Genomic DNA, 19,353 nt, shown 5'->3' with positions numbered 1-19,353 from the left:
CCCCCCACCAGATCTGTATGCCCCCAGCCCCCCCACCAAATCTGCATGCCCCCAGCCCCCCCACCAGATCTGCATACCCCCAGCCCCCCTCATCAGATCTGTATGCCCCCAGCCCCCACCACCAGGTCTGTGTGCCACAGGCCCCCCACCAGATCTGTATGCCCCCAGCCCCCCCCACCAGATCTGTATGCCCAACACCAGATCTGTATGACCCCAGTCCCCCCCCCACTAGATCTGTATGCCCCCAGCCCCCCCCCACCAGATCTATATGCCCCCCCCACCAGATCTGTATGCCCCCCCAACCAGATCTGTATGCCCCCCATCAGATCTGTATGCCCCCAGTCCCCCCCCCCCACTAGAGCTGTATGCCTCTAGCCCCACCACCAGATCTGTATGCCTCTAGCTCCCTACCAGATCTGTATGCCTCTAGCCCCCCCACCAGATCTGTATGCCCCAGCCCCCCCACCAAATCTGCATGCCCCAGCCCCCCCACCAGATCTGCATACCCCCAGCCCCCCTCATCAGATCTGTATGCCCCAGCCCCACCACCAGGTCTGTGTGCCACAGGCCCCCCCACCAGATCTGTATGCCCCCAGCCCCCCACCAGATCTGTATGCCTCCAGCCCCCCCACCAGATCTGTATACCCCCAGCCCCCTCACCAGATCTGCATATCCCCATCCCCCTCACCAGATCTGTATGCCCCCAGCCCTACACCAGATCTGTATGCCCCCCAGCAGATCTGTATACCTCCAGCCCCCCCACCAGATCTGTATGTCTCCAGCGCCCCCACCAGATCTGTATGCACCCAGCTCCCTACACCAGATCTGTATGCTCCCAGCCCCCCACTAGATCTGTATGCCCCCAGCCCCCAACCAGTTCTGTATGCTGCCAGCCCCCCCACAGATCTGTATGCCCAACACCAGATCTGTATGACCCCAGTCCCCCCCCACTAGATCTGTATGCCCCCAGCCCCCCACCAGATCTATATGCCCCCCCACCAGATCTGTATGCCCCCCAACCAGATCTGTATGCCCCCCACCAGATCTGTATGCCCCCAGCCCCCCCCCCACTAGATCTGTATGCCTCTAGCCCCACCACCAGATCTGTATGCCTCTAGCTCCCTACCAGATCTGTATGCCTCTAGCCCCCCCCACCATATCTGTATGCCTCTAGCACCCCCACCATATCAGTATGCCTCTAGCCCCCCACCAGATCTGTATGCTCCTAGCCCCCCCACCAGATCTGTATGCCTCCAGCCCCCCCCACCAGATCTGTTTGCCTCCGGCCCCCCCACCAGAACTGTATGCCTCCAGCCCCCCACCAGATCTGTATGCCTCCATCCCCCCACCAGAACTGTATGCCTCTAGCCCCCCCACCAGATCTATAGGCCTCCAGCCCCCCCACAAGATCTGTATGCCTCCAGCCCCCCACCAGATCTGTATACCCTGGCCCCCGTACCAGATCTGTATGCCCCCAGCCCCCTCTACCAGATCTGTATGCCCCCAGCCTCCCCCACCAGATCTGTATGCCCCCATCCCCCCCTCAGATCTGTATACTCCCATCCCCCCCCTCAGATCTGTATGCCCCCATCCCCAACCAGTTCTGTATGCTGCCAGCCCCCCCACCAGATCTATATGCCCAACACCAGATCTGTATGACCCCAGTCCCCCCCACTAGATCTGTATGCCCCCAGCCCCCCACCAGATCTATATGCCCCCCCAAAAGATCTGTATGCCCCCCCCAACCAGATCTGTATGCCCCCCACCAGATCTGTATGCCTCCAGTCCCCCCCCCCACTAGATCTGTATGCCTCTAGCCCCACCACCAGATCTGTATGCCTCTAGCTCCCTACCAGATCTGTATGCCTCTAGCCCCCCCACCATATCTGTATGCCTCTAGCACCCCCACCATATCAGTATGCCTCTAGCCCCCCACCAGATCTGTATGCCTCCAGCCCCCCCCACCAGATCTGTTTGCCTCCGGCCCCCCCACCAGAACTGTATGCCTCCAGCCCCCCCTTAGATCTGTATTCCCCAGTCCCTTCCTCAGTTCTGAATGCCTCCAGCGCCCCTCAGATCTGTATGCCCCACACCCCCCCCACCAGATCTGTATGCCCCCAACCCCCCCACCAGATCTGTATGCCTCCAGTCTCCCCACCAGATCTGTATGCCTCCAGCCCCCTACCAGATCTGTATGCCCTCAGCTCCTTACCAGATCTGTATGCCCCCAGCCCCCCCCAGATCTGTATGCCCCCCCACCCCCCATCAGATCTGTATGCCCCCCACCAGACCTGTATGCCCCCAGCCCCCCCACCAGATCTGTATACCTCTAGCCCCCCACTAGATCTGTGTGCCTCTAGCCCCCCACCAGATCTGTATGCCTCTAGCCCCCCACCAGATCAGTATGCCTCCAGCCCCCCCCACCAGATCTATATGCCTCCATCCCCCCCACCAGATCTGTATGCCCCCCAGCTCCCCCCCCCTACCAGATCTGTATGCCCCCAGCCCCCCCAGATCTGTATGCACCCCCACCGCCCCACCAGATCTGTATGCCCCCCACCAGATCTGTATGCCCCCAGCCCCCCCCATCAGATCTGTAAGCCTCTAGCCTCCCCACCAGATCTGTGTGCCTCTAGCCCCCCCCACCAGATCTGTATGCCTCTAGCCCCCCCCACCAGATCAGTATGCCTCCAGCCCCCCACCAGATCTGTATGTCTCCATCCCCCCCACCAGATCTGTATGCTTCCAGCCCCCCCACCAGATCTGTATGCCTCCACCACCAGATCTGTATGTCTCCAGCCCCCCCTCCAGATCTGTATGCCTCCAGCCCCCCCACCAGCTCTGTGTGCTTCCAGCCCCCCCACCAGATCTGTATACCTCCAGCCCCCCACCAGATCTGTATGCCTCAAGAACCCCCCACCAGATCTGTATGCCTCCAGTCCCCCCACCAGATCTGTATGCCTCCAGACCCGCCACCAGATCTGTATGTCCCCAGCCCCCCTACCAGATCTGTATGCCTCTAGCCCCCCCTACCAAATCTGTACTCCCCCAGCTCCCCCCCACCAAATCTGTATGCCCCCAGCCCCCCCATGAGATCTGTATGCCCCCAGCCCCTCCTTACCAGATCTGTATGTCCCCAGCCCCCCCCACCAGATCTGTATGTCCCCAGCCCCCACCAGATCTGTATGCCCCCAGCCCCCCACCAGATCTGTATGCCCCCAGCCCCCCCACTAGATCTGTATGCACCCATCCCCCCACCAGATCTGTATGCCCCCAGCCCCCACCAGATCTGTATGCCCCCAGCCCCCCACCAGATCTGTATGCCCCCAGCCCGCCCCTCCACCAGATTTGTATGCCCCCAGCCCGCCCCTCCACCAGATTTGTATGCCCCCAGCCCACCCCTCCACCAGATCTGTATGCCCCCAGCCCGCCCCCCCCACCAGATCTGTATGCCCCCAGCCCGCTCCCCCACCAGATCTGTATGCCCCCAGACCGCTCCCCCACCAGATCTGTATACCTCCAGCCCCCCCACCAGATCTGTATACCTCCAGCCCCCTCACCAGATCTGTATGCCTCCAGCGCCACTCAACAGATCTGTATACCCCCCAGCGCCCCTCACCAGATCGGTATTCCCCCAGTGCCCCTCACCAGATCTGTATGCCCCCAGCGCCCCTCATCAGAACTATATGCCCCCAGCCCCCCTCACCAGATATGTATGCCCCCCACCAGATCTGTATGCCCCCCACTAGATCTGTATGCCCCCAACCCCCACCACCAGATCTGTATGCCCCCCCACCAAATCTGTATACCCCCAGCCCCCCCACTAGATCTGTATGCCCCCAGCCCCCCCCACCAGATCTGTATGCCCCCAGCGACCCTCACCAGATCTGTATGCCCCCAGCACCCCTCACCAGATCTGTATGCCCCCAGCCCCCCCTATCAGATCTGTTTGCCCCCCCCACCAGATCTGTATGCCCCCCCACCTGATCTGTATGCCCCCCAGCCCCCTACACCAGATCTTTATGCTCCCAGCCCCTTACATCAGATCTGTATGCTCCAGCCCCCCCACTACATCTGTATGCCCCCATCCCCCCCACCAGATCTGTATGTCCCCAGCCCCCCCACCAGATCTGTATGTCCCCCCACCAGATCTGTATACTTCCAGCCCCCGCACTAGATCCCCACCAGATCTGTATGCTTCCAGCCCCCCTCACCAGATCTGTATGGCCCCCCACCAGATCTGTATGCCCCCCCACCAGATCTATATGCCTCCCCACCAGATCTGTATGCCCCCAGCCCCCCCCCCCACCAGATCTGTATGCCCCCCCACCCCCCAACAGATCTGTATGCCCCCACCAGATCTGTATGCCCCCAGCCCTCCCACCAGATCTGTATGCCTCTAGCTCCCCCACCAGATCTGTGTGCCTCTAGCCCCCCCACCAGATCTGTATGCCCTAGCCCCCCACCAGATCTATATGCCTCTAGCCCCCCCACCAGATCTGTATGCCTCTAGCCCCCCACCAGATCTGCATGCCTCTAGCCCCCCACCAGATCTGTATGCCTCTAGCCCCCCACCAGATCAGTATGCCTCTAGCCCCCCCACCAGATCTATATGCCTCCAGCCCCCCACCAGATCAGTATGCTTCCAGCCCCCCACCAGATCTGTATGCCTCCAGCCCCCCACCAGCTCTGTATGCTTCCAGCCCCCCAACAGATCTGTATACCTCTAGCCCCCCACCAGATCTGTATGCCCCCCCACCAGATCTGTATGCCTCCCCACCAGATCTGTATGCCCCCAGCCCCCCCACCAGATCTGTATGCTCCCCCACCCCCCACCAGATCTGTATGCCCCCCACCAGATCTGTATGCCTCCAGCCCCCCCCACCAGCTCTGTATTCCTCGAGCCCCCCCCACCAGCTCTGTATGCTTCCAACCCCCCCACCAGATCTGTATACCTCCAGCCCCCCACCAGATCTGTATGCCTCCAGTCCCCCCCACCAGATCTGTATGCCTCCAGTCCCTCCACCAGATCTGTATGCTTCCAGCGCCCCCACTAGATCTGTATGCCCCCAGCCCCCCACCAGATCTGTATGCTTCCAGCCCCCCTCACCAGATCTGTATGGTCCCCCACCAGATCTGTATGCCCCCCACCAGATCTGTATGCCTCCCCACCAGATCTGTATGCCCCCAGCCCCCCCTACCAGATCTGTATACCTCCAGCCCCCCACCAGATCTGTATGCCCCCCCACCAGATCTGTATGCCCCCCACCAGCTCTGTATGCATCCAGCCCCCCCACCAGCTCTGTATGCCTCGAGCCCCCCCACCAGCTCTGTATGCTTCCAGCCCCCTCACCAGATCTGTATACCTCCAGCCCCCCACCAGATCTGTATGCCTCCAGCCCCCCCCACTAGATCTGTATGCTTCCAGCCCCCCCACTAGATCTGTATGCCCCCAGCCCCCCCCACCAGATCTGTATGCTCCCAGCCCCCCTCACCAGATCTGTATGGCCCCCCACCAGATCTGTATGCCCCTCCACCAGATCTGTATGCCGCCCCACCAGATCTGTATGCCCCTAGCCCCCCCCACCAGATCTGTATGCCCCCCCCACCCCCCCACCAGATCTGTATGCCCCCACCAGATCTGTATGCCCCCAGCCCCCCCACCAGATCTGTATGCCTCTAGCCCCCCCACCATATCTGTGTGCCTCTATGCCCCCCGACCAGATCTGTATGCCCCTAGCCTCCACCAGATCTGTATGCCTCTAGCCCCCCCACCAGATCTGTATGCCTCTAGCCCCCCCACCAGATCTGTATACCTCTAGCCCTTCCACCTGATCAGTATGCCTCCAGCCCCCCCACCAGATCTGTATGCCTCCAGCCCCCCACCAGATCAGTATGCTTCCATCCCCCCCACCAGATCTGTATGCCTCCAGCCCCCCACCAGCTCTGTATGCTTCCAGCCCCCCCACCAGATCTGTATACCTCCAGCCCCCTACCAGATCTGTATGCCCCACCACCAGATCTGTATGCCTCCCCACCAGATCTATATGCACCAAGCCCCCCCCACCAGATCTTTATGCCCCCCACCCCACCACCAGATCTGTATGCCCCCCACCAGATCTGTATGCCTCCAGTCCTCTCCCACCAGCTCTGTATGCCTCGATCCCCCCCACCAGCTCTGTATGCTTCCAGCCCCCCCACCAGATCTGTATACCTCCAGCCCCCCCACCAGATCTGTATGCCTCCAGTCCCCCCACCAGATCTGTATGCCTCCAGTCCCTCCACCAGATCTGTATGCTTCCAGCGCCCCCACTAGATCTGTACGCCCCCAGCCCCCCCACCAGATCTGTATGCTTCCAGCCCCCCTCACCAGATCTGTATGGCCCCCCGCCAGATCTGTATGCCCCCCCACCAAATCTGTATGCCTCCCCACCAGATCTGTATGCCCCCAGCCCCCCCCTACCAGATCTGTATACCTCCAGCCCCCCACCAGATCTGTATGCCCCCCCACCAGATGTGTATGCCCCCCCACCAGCTCTGTATGCCTCCAGCCCCCCACCAGCTCTGTATGCCTCGAGCCCCCCCCACCAGCTCTGTATGCTTCAAGCCCCCCCACCAGATCTGTATACCTCCAGCCCCCCACCAGATCTGTATGCCTCCTGCCCCCCCACCAGATCTGTATGCTTCCAGCCCCCCCCACTAGATCTGTATGCCCCCACCCCCCCCACCAGATCTGTATGCTTGCAGCCCCCCTCACCAGATCTGTATGGCCCCCCCACCAGATCTGTATGCCCCCCCACCAGATCTGTATGCCTCCCCACAAGATCTGTATGCCCCCAGCCCCCCCTACCAGATCTGTATGCCCCCCCACCAGATCAGTATGCTTCCAGCCCCTCCACCAGATCTGTATGCCTCCAGCCCCCCACCAGCTCTGTATGCTTCCAGCCCCCCACCAGATCTGTATTCCTCCAGCCCCCCACCAGGTCTGTATTCCCCCCCACCAGATCTGTATGCCTCCCCACCAGATCTGTATGCCCCCAGCCCCCCCACCAGATCTGTATGCCCCCCCCCACCCCCCCACCAGATCTGTATGCCCCCCCACCCCCCCCACCAGATCTGTATGCCCCCCACCAGATCTGTATGCCTCCAGCCCCCCCACCAGCTCTGTATGCCTCGAGCCCCCCCACCAGCTCTGTATGCTTCCATTCCCCCCACCAGATCTGTATACCTCCAGCCCCCCACCAGATCTGTATGCCTCCAGTCCCCCCACCAGATCTGTATGCCTCCAGTCCCTCCACCAGATCTGTATGCTTCCAGCGCCCCCACTAGATCTGTATGCCCCCAGCCCCCCCACCAGATCTGTATGCTTCCAGCCCCCCTCACCAGATCTGTATGGCCCCCCAGCAGATCTGTATGCCCCCCCCACCAGATCTGTATACCCCCCCAATAGATCTGTATGCCCCCAGCCCCCACCACCAGATCTGTATGCCCCCCCACCAGATCTGTATACCCCCAGCCCCCCCACTAGATCTGTATGCCCCCAGACCCCCCCACCAGATCTGTATGCCCCCAGCTCCTCACCAGATCTGTATGCCCCCAGCGACCCTCACCAGATCTGTTTGCCCCCCACCAGATCTGTATGCCCCCCCCACCTGATCTGTATGCTCCCAGCCCCCCCACTAGATCTTTATGCCCCCAGCCCCCCCCACCAGATCTGTATGTCCCCAGCCCCCCACCAGATCTGTATGTCCCCCCACCATATCTGTATACTTCCAGCCCCCGCACTAGATCCCCACCAGATCTGTATGCTTCCAGCCCCCCTCATCAGATCTGTATGGCCCCCCACCAGATCTGTATGCCCCTCCACCAGATCTGTATGCCCCCAGCCCCCCCCACCAGATCTGTATGCCCCCCCACTCCCCCACCAGATCTGTATGCCCCCCACCAGATCTGTATGCCCCCAGCCCCCCCACCAGATCTGTATGCCTCTATCCCCCCACCATATCTGTGTGCCTCTATCCCCCCCCACCAGATCTGTATGCCCCTAGCCCCCCACCAGATCTGTATGCCTCTAGCCCCTCCACCAGATCTGTATGCCTCTAGCCCCCCCACAAGATCTGTATACCTCTAGCCCTTCCACCTGATCAGTATGCCTCCAGCCCCCCCCACCAGATCTGTATGCCTCCAGCCCCCCACCCAGATCAGTATGCTTCCAGCCCCCCCACCAGATCTGTATGCCTCCAGCCCCCCACCAGCTCTGTATGCTTCCAGCCCCCCCACCAGATCTGTATACCTCCAGCCCCCCACCAGATCTGTATGCCCCACCACCAGATCTGTATGCCTCCCCACCAGATCTGTATGCCCCCCAGCCCCCCCACCAGATCTTTATGCCCCCCACCCCCCCACCAGATCTGTATGCCCCCCACCAGATCTGTATGCCTTCAGTCCCCCCCACCAGCTCTGTATGCCTCGAGCCCCCCCCACCAGCTCTGTATGCTACCAGCCCCCCCACCAGATCTGTATACCTTCAGCCCCCCACCAGATCTGTATGCCTCCAGTCCCCCCACCAGATCTGTATGCCTCCAGTCCCTCCACCAGATCTGTATGCTTCCAGCGCCCCCACTAGATCTGTATGCCCCCAGCCCCCCCACCAGATCTGTATGCTTCCAGCCCCCCTCACCAGATCTGTATGGCCCCCCACCAGATCTGTATGCCCCCCCCACCAAATCTGTATGCCTCCCCACCAGATCTGTATGCCCCCCAGCCCCCCCCTACCAGATCTGTATACCTCCAGCCCCCCACCAGATCTGTATACCCCCCACCAGATCTGTATGCACCCCACCAGCTCTGTATGCCTCGAGCCCCCCCACCAGCTTTTTATGCTTCCAGCCCCCCCACCAGATCTGTATACCTCCAGCCCCCCACCAGATCTGTATGCCTCCAGCCCCCCCACCAGATCTGTATGCTTCCAGCCCCCCCACTAGATCTGTATGCCCCCAGCCCCCCCACCAGATCTGTATGCTTCCAGCACCCCTCACCAGATCTGTATGGCCCCCCCACCAGATCTGTATGCCCCCCCACCAGATCTGTATGCCTCCCCACCAGATCTGTATGCCCCCAGCCCCCCCTACCAGATATGTATGCCCCCCCACCAGATTAATATGTTTCCAGCCCCCCCATCAGGTCTGTATGCTTCCAGCCCCTCACCAGCTCTGTATGCTTCCAGCCCCCCCACCAGATCTGCCAGATCTGTATACTTCCAGCCCCTTACCAGATCTGTATGCCCCCCCACCAGATCTGTATGCCCCCAGCCCCCCCACCAGATCTGTATGCACCCCCACCCCCCACCAGATTTGTATGCCCCCCACCAGATCTGTATGCCTCCAGCCCCCCCCACCAGCTCTGTATGCCTCGAGCCCCCCCACCAGCTCTGTATGCTTCCAGCCCCCGCACCAGATCTGTATACCTCCAGCCCCTTACCAGATCCGTATGCCTCCAGTCCCTCCACCAGATCTGTATACCTCCAGCCCCCCACCAGATCTGTTTGCCTCCAGTCCCCCCACCAGATCTGTATGCCTCCAGTCCCTCCACCAGATCTGTATGCTTCCAGCTCCCCCACTAGATCTGTATGCCCCCAGCCCCCCCACCAGATCTGTATGCTTCCAGCCCCCCTCACCAGATCTGTATGGCCCCCCACCAGATCTGTATGCCCCCCCCCACCAAATCTGTATGCCTCCCCACCAGATCTGTATGCCCCCAGCCCCCCCTACCAGATCTGTATACCTCCAGCCCCCCACCAGATCTGTATACCCCCCACCAGATTTGTATGCTTCCAGCCCCCCCCACTAGATCTGTATGCCTCGAGCCCCCCCCACCAGCTTTGTATGCTTCCAGCCCCCCCCACCAGATCTGTATACCTCCAGCCCCCCACCAGATCTGTATGCCTCCAGCCCCCCACCAGATCTGTATGCTTCCAGCCCCCCCACTAGATCTGTATGCCCCCAGCCCCCCCACCAGATCTGTATGCTTCCAGCACCCCTCACCAGATCTGTATGGCCCCCCACCAGATCTGTATGCCCCCCCACCAGATCTGTATGCCTCCCCACCAGATCTGTATGCCCCCAGCCCCCCCTACCAGATATGTATGCCCCCCCACCAGATCAAGATGTTTCCAGCCCCCCCATCAGGTCTGTATGCTTCCAGCCCCTCACCAGCTCTGTATGATTCCAGCCCCCCCCACCAGATCTGCCAGATCTGTATACTTCCAGCCCCTTACCAGATCTGTATGCCCCCCCACCAGATCTGTATGCCCCCAGCCCCCCCACCAGATCTGTATGCCCCCCACCAGATCTGTATGCCTCCAGCCCCCCCCACCAGCTCTGTATGCCTCGAGCCCCCCCACCAGCTCTGTATGCTTCCAGCCCCCGCACCAGATCTGTATACCTCCAGCCCCCCACCAGATCCGTATGCCTCCAGTCCCTCCACAAGATCTGTATGCTTCCAGCGCCCCCACTAGATCTGTATGCCCCCAGCCCCCCCACCAGATCTGTATGCTTTCAGCCCCCCTCACCAGATCCTGTATGGCTCCCCACCAGATCTGTATGCCCCCCCCACCAGATCTGTATGCCTCCCCACCAGATCTGTATGCCCCCAGCCCACCCTACCAGATCTGTATACATCCAGCCCCCCACCAGATCTGTATGCCTCCAGCCCCCCCACCAGCTCTGTATGCTTCCAGCCCCCGCACCAGATCTGTATGCCCCCAGCCCACCCTACCAGATCTGTATACCTCCAGCCCCCCACCAGATCTGTATGCCCCCAGCCCCCCCACCAGATCTGTATGCTTCCAGCACCCCCCACCAGATCTGTATGGCCCCCCACCAGATCTGTATGCCCCCCCACCAGATCTGTATGCCTCCCCACCAGATATGTATGCCCCCAGCCCCCCCTACCAGATATGTATGCCCCCCCACCAGATCAATATGCTTCCAGCCCCCCCACCAGATCTGTATGCCTCCAGCCCCTCACCAGCTCTGTATGCTTCCAGCCCCCCCACCAGATCTGTCAGATCTGTATACCTCCAGCCCCTTACCAGATCTGTATGCCCCCCCACCAGATCTGTATGCCTCCCTACCAGATCTGTATGCCCCCAGCCCCCCCCCCCACCAGATCTGTATGCCCCCCTACCCCCCACCAGATCTGTATGACCCCGACCAGATCTGTATGCCTCCAGCCCCCCTCACCAGCTCTGTATGCCTCGAGCCCCCCCACCAGCTCTGTATGCTTCCAGCCCCCCCCACCAGATCTGTATACCTCCAGCCCCCCCACTAGATCTGTATGCCTCCAGTCCCCCCACCAGATCTGTATGCCCCTCACCAGATCTGTATGCTCCCAGCCCCCTACACCAGATCTGTATGCTCCCAGCCCCCCCACTAGATCTGTATGCCCCCCAGCCCCCCCACCAGATCTGTATGTCCCCAGCCCCCTACCAGATCTGTATGTCCCCCCACCAGATCTGTATACTTCCAGCCCCCGCACTAGATCCATACCAGATCTGTATGCTTTCAGACCCCTCACCAGATCTCTATGGCCCCCCCACCAGATCTGTATGCCCCCCCACCAGATCTGTATGCCTCCAGCCCCCCCACCAGCTCTGTATGCTTCCAACTCCCGCACCAGATCTGTATGCCCCCAGCCCACCCTACCAGATCTGTATACCTCCAGCCCCCCACCAGATCTGTATGCCCCCAGCCCCCCCCACCAGATCTGTATGCTTCCAGCACCCCTCACCAGATCTGTATGGCCCCCCACCAGATCTGTATGCCTCCCCACCAGATCTGTATGCCCCCCAACCAGATCAATATGCTTCCAGCCCCCCCACCAGATCTGTATGCCTCCAGCCCCCTCACCAGCTCTGTATGCTTCCAGCCCCCCCACCAGATCTGTCAGATCTGTATACCTCCAGCCCCTTACCAGATCTGTATGCGCCCCCACCAGATCTGTATGCCTCCCCACCAGATCTGTATGCCCCCAGCCCCCCACCAGATCTGTATGCCCCCCTACCCCCCCACCAGATCTGTATGCCCCCCACCAGATCTGTATGCCTCCAGCGCCCCCCACCAGCTCTGTATGCTTCGAGCCCCCCCACCAGCTCTGTATGCTTCCAGCCCCCCCACCAGATCTGTATACCTCTAGCCCCCCACTTCATCTGTATGCTTCCAGCCCCCCCCACCAGATCTGTCAGATCTGTATACCTCCAGCCCCTTACCAGATCTGTATGCCCCCCACCAGATCTGTATGCCTCCCCACCAGATCTGTATGCCCCCAGCACCCCCACCAGATCTGTATGACCCCCTACCCCCCACCAGATCTGTATGCCCCCCACCAGATCTGTATACCCCCAGCTCACCCTACCAGATCTGTATACCTCCTGCTCCCCACCAGATCTGTAAGCCTCCAGCCCCCCCACCAGCTCTGTATGCTTCCAGCCCCCGCACCAGATCTGTATACCTCCAGCCCCCCACCAGATCTGTATGCCTCCAGCCCCCCCACCAGATCTGTATGCTTCCAGCCCCCCCACTAGATCTGTATGCCCCCAGCCCTCCCACAAGATCTGTATGCTTCCAGCCCCCCTCACCAGATCTGTATGGCCCCCCACCAGATCTGTATGCCCCCCCCACCAGATCTGTATGCCTCCCCACCAGATCTGTATGCCCCCAGCCCCCCTCACCAGATCTGTATGGCCCCCCACCAGATCTGTATGCCCCCCCCACCAGATCTGTATGCCTCCCCACCAGATCTGTATGCCCCCAGCCCCCCTTTACCAGATCTGTATGCCCCACCACCAGGTCTGTATGCCCCCCACCCCCCCACCAGATCTGTATGCCCCCCACCAGATCTGTATGCCCCCAGCCCCCCCACCAGATCTGTATGCCCCCCCACCTGATCTGTATGCCCCCCAGCCCCCCTACACCAGATCTGTATGCTCCCAGCCCCCTACACCAGATCTGTATGCTCCCAGCCCCCCCCACTAGATCTGTATGCCCCCAGCCCCCCCACCAGATCTGTATGTCCCCAGCCCCCCACTAGATCTGTATGTCCCCCGACCAGATGTGTATACTTCCAGCCCCCCACCAGATCAGTATGCTTCCAGCCCCCCCACCAGATCTGTATGCCTCCAGCCCCCCACCAGTTCTGTATGCTTCCAGCCCCCCCACCAGATCTGTATACCTCCAGCCCCCCACCAGATCTTTATGCCCCCCCACCAGATCTGTATGCCTTTCCTCCAGATCTGTATGCCCTCAGCCCCCCCCACCAGATCTGTATGTCCCCCCATCCCCCCACCAGATCTGTATGCCCCCCACCAGATCTGTATGCCTCCAGCCCCCCCCACCAGCTCTGTATGCCTCGAGCCCCCCCACCAGCTCTGTATGCTTCCAGCCCCCCCACCAGATCTGTATACCTCCAGCCCCCCCACCAGATCTGTATGCCTCCAGTCCCCCCACCAGATCTGTATGCCTCCACTCCCCCCACCAGATCTGTGTGCTTCCAGCGCCCCCACTGGATCTGTATGCCCCCAGCCCCCCCACCAGATCTGTATGCTTCCAGCCCCCCCACCAGATCTGTATACCTCCAGCCCCCCCACCAGATCTGTATGCCTCCAGTCCCCCCACCAGATCTGTATGCCTCCACTCCCCCCACCAGATCTGTGTGCTTCCAGCGCCCCCACTGGATCTGTATGCCCCCAGCCCCCCCACCAGATCTGTATGCTTCCAGCCCCCCTCACCAGATCTGTATGGCCCCCCACCAGATCTGTATGCCCCCCCACCAGATCTGTGTGCCTCCCCACCAGATCTGTATGCCCCCAGCCCCCCCTACCAGATCTGTATACCTCCAATCCCCCACCAGATCTGTATGCCCCTCCACCAGGTCTGTATGCCCCCCACCAGCTCTGTATGCCTCCAGCCCCCCCACCAGCTCTGTATGCCTCGAGCCCCCCCACCAGCTCTGTATGCTTCCAGCCCCCCCACCAGATCTGTATACCTCCAGCCCCCCAAAAGATCTGTATGCCTCCAGCCCCCCCCACCAGATCTGTATGCTTCCAGCCCCCTCACTAGATCTGTATGCCCCCAGCCCCCCCACCAGATCTGTATGCTTCCAGCCCCCCTCACCAGATTTGTATGGCCCCCCACCAGATCTGTATGCCCCCAGCCCCCCCCACCAGATCTGTATGCCCCCCCACCAGATCTGTATGCCCCCCACCCTCCCACCCTCCCACCAGATCTGTATGCCCCCCACCAGATCTGTATGCTCCCAGCCCCCTACACCAGATCTGTATGCTCCCAGCCCCCCCACTAGATCTGTATGCCCCCAGCCCCCCCACCAGATCTGTATGTCCCCAGCCCCCTACCAGATCTGTATGTCCCCCCACCAGATCTGTATACTTCCAGCCCCCGCACTAGATCCATACCAGATCTGTATGCTTTCAGCCCCCCTCACCAGATCTCTATGGCCCCCCACCAGATCTGTATGCCCCCCCACCAGATCTGTATGCCTCCCCACCAGATCTGTATGCCCCCAGCCCCTCCCACCAGATCTGTATGCCCCCCACCCGCCCACCAGATCTGTATGCCTCCCACCAGATCTGTATGCCCCCAGCCCCCCCACCAGATCTTTATGCCTCTAGCCCCCCCAGTAGATCTGTGTGCCTCTAGCCCCCCCACCAGATCTGTATGCCCCTAGCCCCCCACCAGATCTGTATGCCTCTAGCCCCCCCACCAGATCTGTATGCCTCTAGCCCCCCCCCCCACCAGATCTGAATGCCTCTAGCCCTTCCACCTGATCAGTATGCCTCCAGCCCCCCACCAGATCTGTATGCCTCCAGCCCCCCACCAGATCAGTATGCTTCCAGCCCCCCCACCAGATCTGTATGCCTCCAGCCCCCCACCAGCTCTGTATGCTTCCAGCCCCCCCACCAGATCTGTATTCCTCCAGCCCCCCATCAGATCTGTATGCCCCCCACCAGATCTGTATGCCTCCCCACCAGATCTGTATGCCCCCAGCCCCCCCACCAGATCTGTATGCCCCCCCACCCCCCCTTCAGATCTGTATGCCCCCCACCAGATCTGTATGCCTCCAGCCCCCCCACCAGCTCTGTATGCCTCAAGCCCCCCCACCAGCTCTGTATGCTTCCAGCCCCCCCACCAGATCTGTATACCTCCAGCCCCCCACCAGATCTGTATGGCTCCAGTCCCCCCACCAGATCTGTATGCCTCCAGTCCCCCCACCACATCTGTGTGCTTCCAGCGCCCCCACTAGTTCTCTATGCCCCCAGCCCCCCCTCCAGATCTGTATCCTTCCAGCCCCCCTTACCAGATCTGTATGGCCCCCACCAGATCTGTATGTCCCCCCACCAGATCTGTATGCCTCCCCACCAGATCTGTATGCCCCCAGCCCCCCTACCAGATCTGTATACCTCCAGCCCCCCACCAGATCTGTATGCCCCCCACCAGAACTGTATGCCCCCCACCCTCCCACCAGATCTGTATGCCCCCCATCAGATCTGTATGCTCCCAGCCCCCCCCACTAGATCTGTATGCCCCCAGCCCCCCCACCAGATCTGTATGTCCCCAGCCCCCCACCAGATCTGTATGTCCCCCGACCAGATCTGTATACTTCCAGCCCCCCACCAGATCAGTATGCTTCCAGCCCCCCCACCAGATCTGTATGCCTCCAGCCCCACACCAGCTCTGTATGCTTCCAGCCCCCCCACCAGATCTGTATACCTCCAGCCCCCCACCAGATCTTTATGCCCCCCCACCAGATCTGTATGCCTTTCCTCCAGATCTGTATGCCCTCAGTCCCCCCCACCAGATCTGTATGTCCCCCCATCCCCCCACCATATCTGTATGCCCCCCACCATATCTGTATGCCTCCAGCCCCCCCCACCAGCTCTGTATGCCTCGAGCCCCCTACACCAGATCTGTATGCTCCCAGCCCCCCCACTAAATCTGTATGCCCCCAGCCCCCCCACCAGATCTGTATGTCCCCAGCCCCCCACCAGATCTGTATGTCCCCCGACCAGATCTGTATACTTCCAGCCCCCCACCAGATCAGTATGCTTCCAGCCCCCCCCACCAGATCTGTATGCCTCCAGCCCCCCACCAGCTCTGTATGCTTCCAGCCCCCCCACCAGATCTGTATACCTCCAGCCCCCCACCAGATCTTTATGCCCCCCCACCAGATCTGTATGCCTTTCCTCCAGATCTGTATGCCCTCAGCCCCCCCACCAGATCTGTATGTCCCCCCATCCCCCCACCAGATCTGTATGCCCCCCACCAGGTCTGTATGCCCTCCAGCCCCCCCCAACCGGCTCTGTATGCCTCGAGCCCCCCCACCAGCTCTGTATGCTTCCAGCCCCCCCACCAGATCTGTATACCTCCAGCCCCCCACCAGATCTGTATGCCTCCAGTCCCCCCACCAGATCTGTATGCCTCCACTCCCCCCACCAGATCTGTGTGCTTCCAGCGCCCCCACTGGATCTGTATGCCCCCAGCCCCCCCACCAGATCTGTATGCTTCCAGCCCCCCTCACCAGATCTGTATGGCCCCCCACCAGATCTGTATGCCCCCCCACCAGATCTGTGTGCCTCCCCACCAGATCTGTATGCCCCCAGCCCCCCCTACCAGCTCTGTATGCCTCCAGCCCCCCCACCAGCTCTGTATGCTTCCAGCCCCCCCACCAGATCTGTATGCCTCCAGCCCCCCACCAGCTCTGTATGCTTCCAGCCCCCCCACCAGATCTGTATTCCTCCAGCCCCCCATCAGATCTGTATGCCCCCCACCAGATCTGTATGCCTCCCCACCAGATCTGTATGCCCCCAGCCCCCCCCACCAGATCTGTATGCCCCCCCACCCCCCCTTCAGATCTGTATGCCCCCCACCAGATCTGTATGCCTCCAGCCCCCCCACCAGCTCTGTATGCCTCAAGCCCCCCCACCAGCTCTGTATGCTTCCAGCCCCCCCACCAGATCTGTATACCTCCAGCCCCCCACCAGATCTGTATGGCTCCAGTCCCCCCACCAGATCTGTATGCCTCCAGTCCCCCCACCACATCTGTGTGCTTCCAGCGCCCCCACTAGTTCTGTATGCCCCCAGCCCCCCCTCCAGATCTGTATCCTTCCAGCCCCCCTTACCAGATCTGTATGGCCCCCACCAGATCTGTATGTCCCCCCCACCAGATCTGTATGCCTCCCCACCAGATCTGTATGCCCCCAGCCCCCCTACCAGATCTGTATACCTCCAGCCCCCCACCAGATCTGTATGCCCCCCACCAGAACTGTATGCCCCCCACCCTCCCACCAGATCTGTATGCCCCCCATCAGATCTGTATGCTCCCAGCCCCCCCCACTAGATCTGTATGCCCCCAGCCCCCCCACCAGATCTGTATGTCCCCAGCCCCCCACCAGATCTGTATGTCCCCCGACCAGATCTGTATACTTCCAGCCCCCCACCAGATCAGTATGCTTCCAGCCCCCCCACCAGATCTGTATGCCTCCAGCCCCACAGCAGCTCTGTATGCTTCCAGCCCCCCCACCAGATCTGTATACCTCCAGCCCCCCACCAGATCTTTATGCCCCCCCACCAGATCTGTATGCCTTTCCTCCAGATCTGTATGCCCTCAGCCCCCCCCCACCAGATCTGTATGTCCCCCCATCCCCCCACCATATCTGTATGCCCCCCACCAGATCTGTATGCCTCCAGCCCCCCCCACCAGCTCTGTATGCCTCGAGCCCCCTACACCAGATCTGTATGCTCCCAGCCCCCCCCACTAAATCTGTATGCCCCCAGCCCCCCACCAGATCTGTATGTCCCCAGCCCCCCACCAGATCTGTATGTCCCCCGACCAGATCTGTATACTTCCAGCCCCCCACCAGATCAGTATGCTTCCAGCCCCCCCACCAGATCTGTATGCCTCCAGCCCCCCACCAGCTCTGTATGCTTCCAGCCCCCCCACCAGATCTGTATACCTCCAGCCCCCCACCAGATCTTTATGCCCCCCCACCAGATCTGTATGCCTTTCCTCCAGATCTGTATGCCCTCAGCCCCCCCACCAGATCTGTATGTCCCCCCATCCCCCCACCAGATCTGTATGCCCCCCACCAGATCTGTATGCCCTCCAGCCCCCCCCAACCGGCTCTGTATGCCTCGAGCCCCCCCACCAGCTCTGTATGCTTCCAGCCCCCCCCACCAGATCTGTATACCTCCAGCCCCCCACCAGATCTGTATGCCTCCAGTCCCCCCACCAGATCTGTGTGCTTCCAGCGCCCCCACTGGATCTGTATTCCCCCAGCCCCCCCACCAGATCTGTATGCTTCCAGCCCCCCTCACCAGATCTGTATGGCCCCCCACCAGATCTGTATGCCCCCCCACCAGATCTGTGTGCCTCCCCACCAGATCTGTATGCCCCCAGCCCCCCCTACCAGATCTGTATACCTCCAGCCCCCCACCAGATCTGTATGCCCCCCACCAGCTCTGTATGCCTCCAGCCCCCCCACCAGCTCTGTATGCCTCGAGCCCCCCCACCAGCTCTGTATGCTTCCAGCCCCCCCACCAGATCTGTATACCTCCAGCCCCCCAAAAGATCTGTGTGCCTCCAGCCCCCCCACCAGATCTGTATGCTTCCAGCCCCCTCACTAGATCTGTATGCCCCCAGCCCCCCCACCAGATCTGTATGCTTCCAGCCCCCCCTCACCAGATTTGTATGCCCCCCCACCAGATCTGCATACCTCCCCACCAGATCTGTATGCCCCCAGCCCCCCCCACCAGATCTGTATGCCCCCCCACCAGATCTGTATGCCCCCCACCCTCCCACCAGATCTGTATGCCCCCCACCAGATCTGTATGCTCCCAGCCCCCTACACCAGATCTGTATGCTCCCAGCCCCCCCCACTAGATCTGTATGCCCCCAGCCCCCCCACCAGATCTGTATGTCCCCAGCCCCCTACCAGATCTGTATGTCCCCCCCACCAGATCTGTATACTTCCAGCCCCCGCACTAGATCCATACCAGATCTGTATGCATTCAGCCCCCCTCACCAGATCTCTATGGCCCCCCACCAGATCTGTATGCCCCCCCACCAGATCTGTATGCCTCCCCACCAGATCTGTATGCCCCCAGCCCCTCCCACCAGATCTGTATGCCCCCCCACCCCCCCCACCAGATCTGTATGCCCCCCACCAGATCTGTATGCCCCCAGCCCCCCACCAGATCTTTATGCCTCTAGCCCCCCCAGTAGATCTGTGTGCCTCTAGCCCCCCCACCAGATCTGTATGCCCCTAGCCCCCCACCAGAT

This window comes from Anomaloglossus baeobatrachus, chromosome 6, assembly GCF_048569485.1.
Source record: "Anomaloglossus baeobatrachus isolate aAnoBae1 chromosome 6, aAnoBae1.hap1, whole genome shotgun sequence".
NCBI classification, from domain to species: domain Eukaryota; kingdom Metazoa; phylum Chordata; class Amphibia; order Anura; family Aromobatidae; genus Anomaloglossus; species Anomaloglossus baeobatrachus.
Note: the sequence above shows the minus strand (reverse complement) of the source record.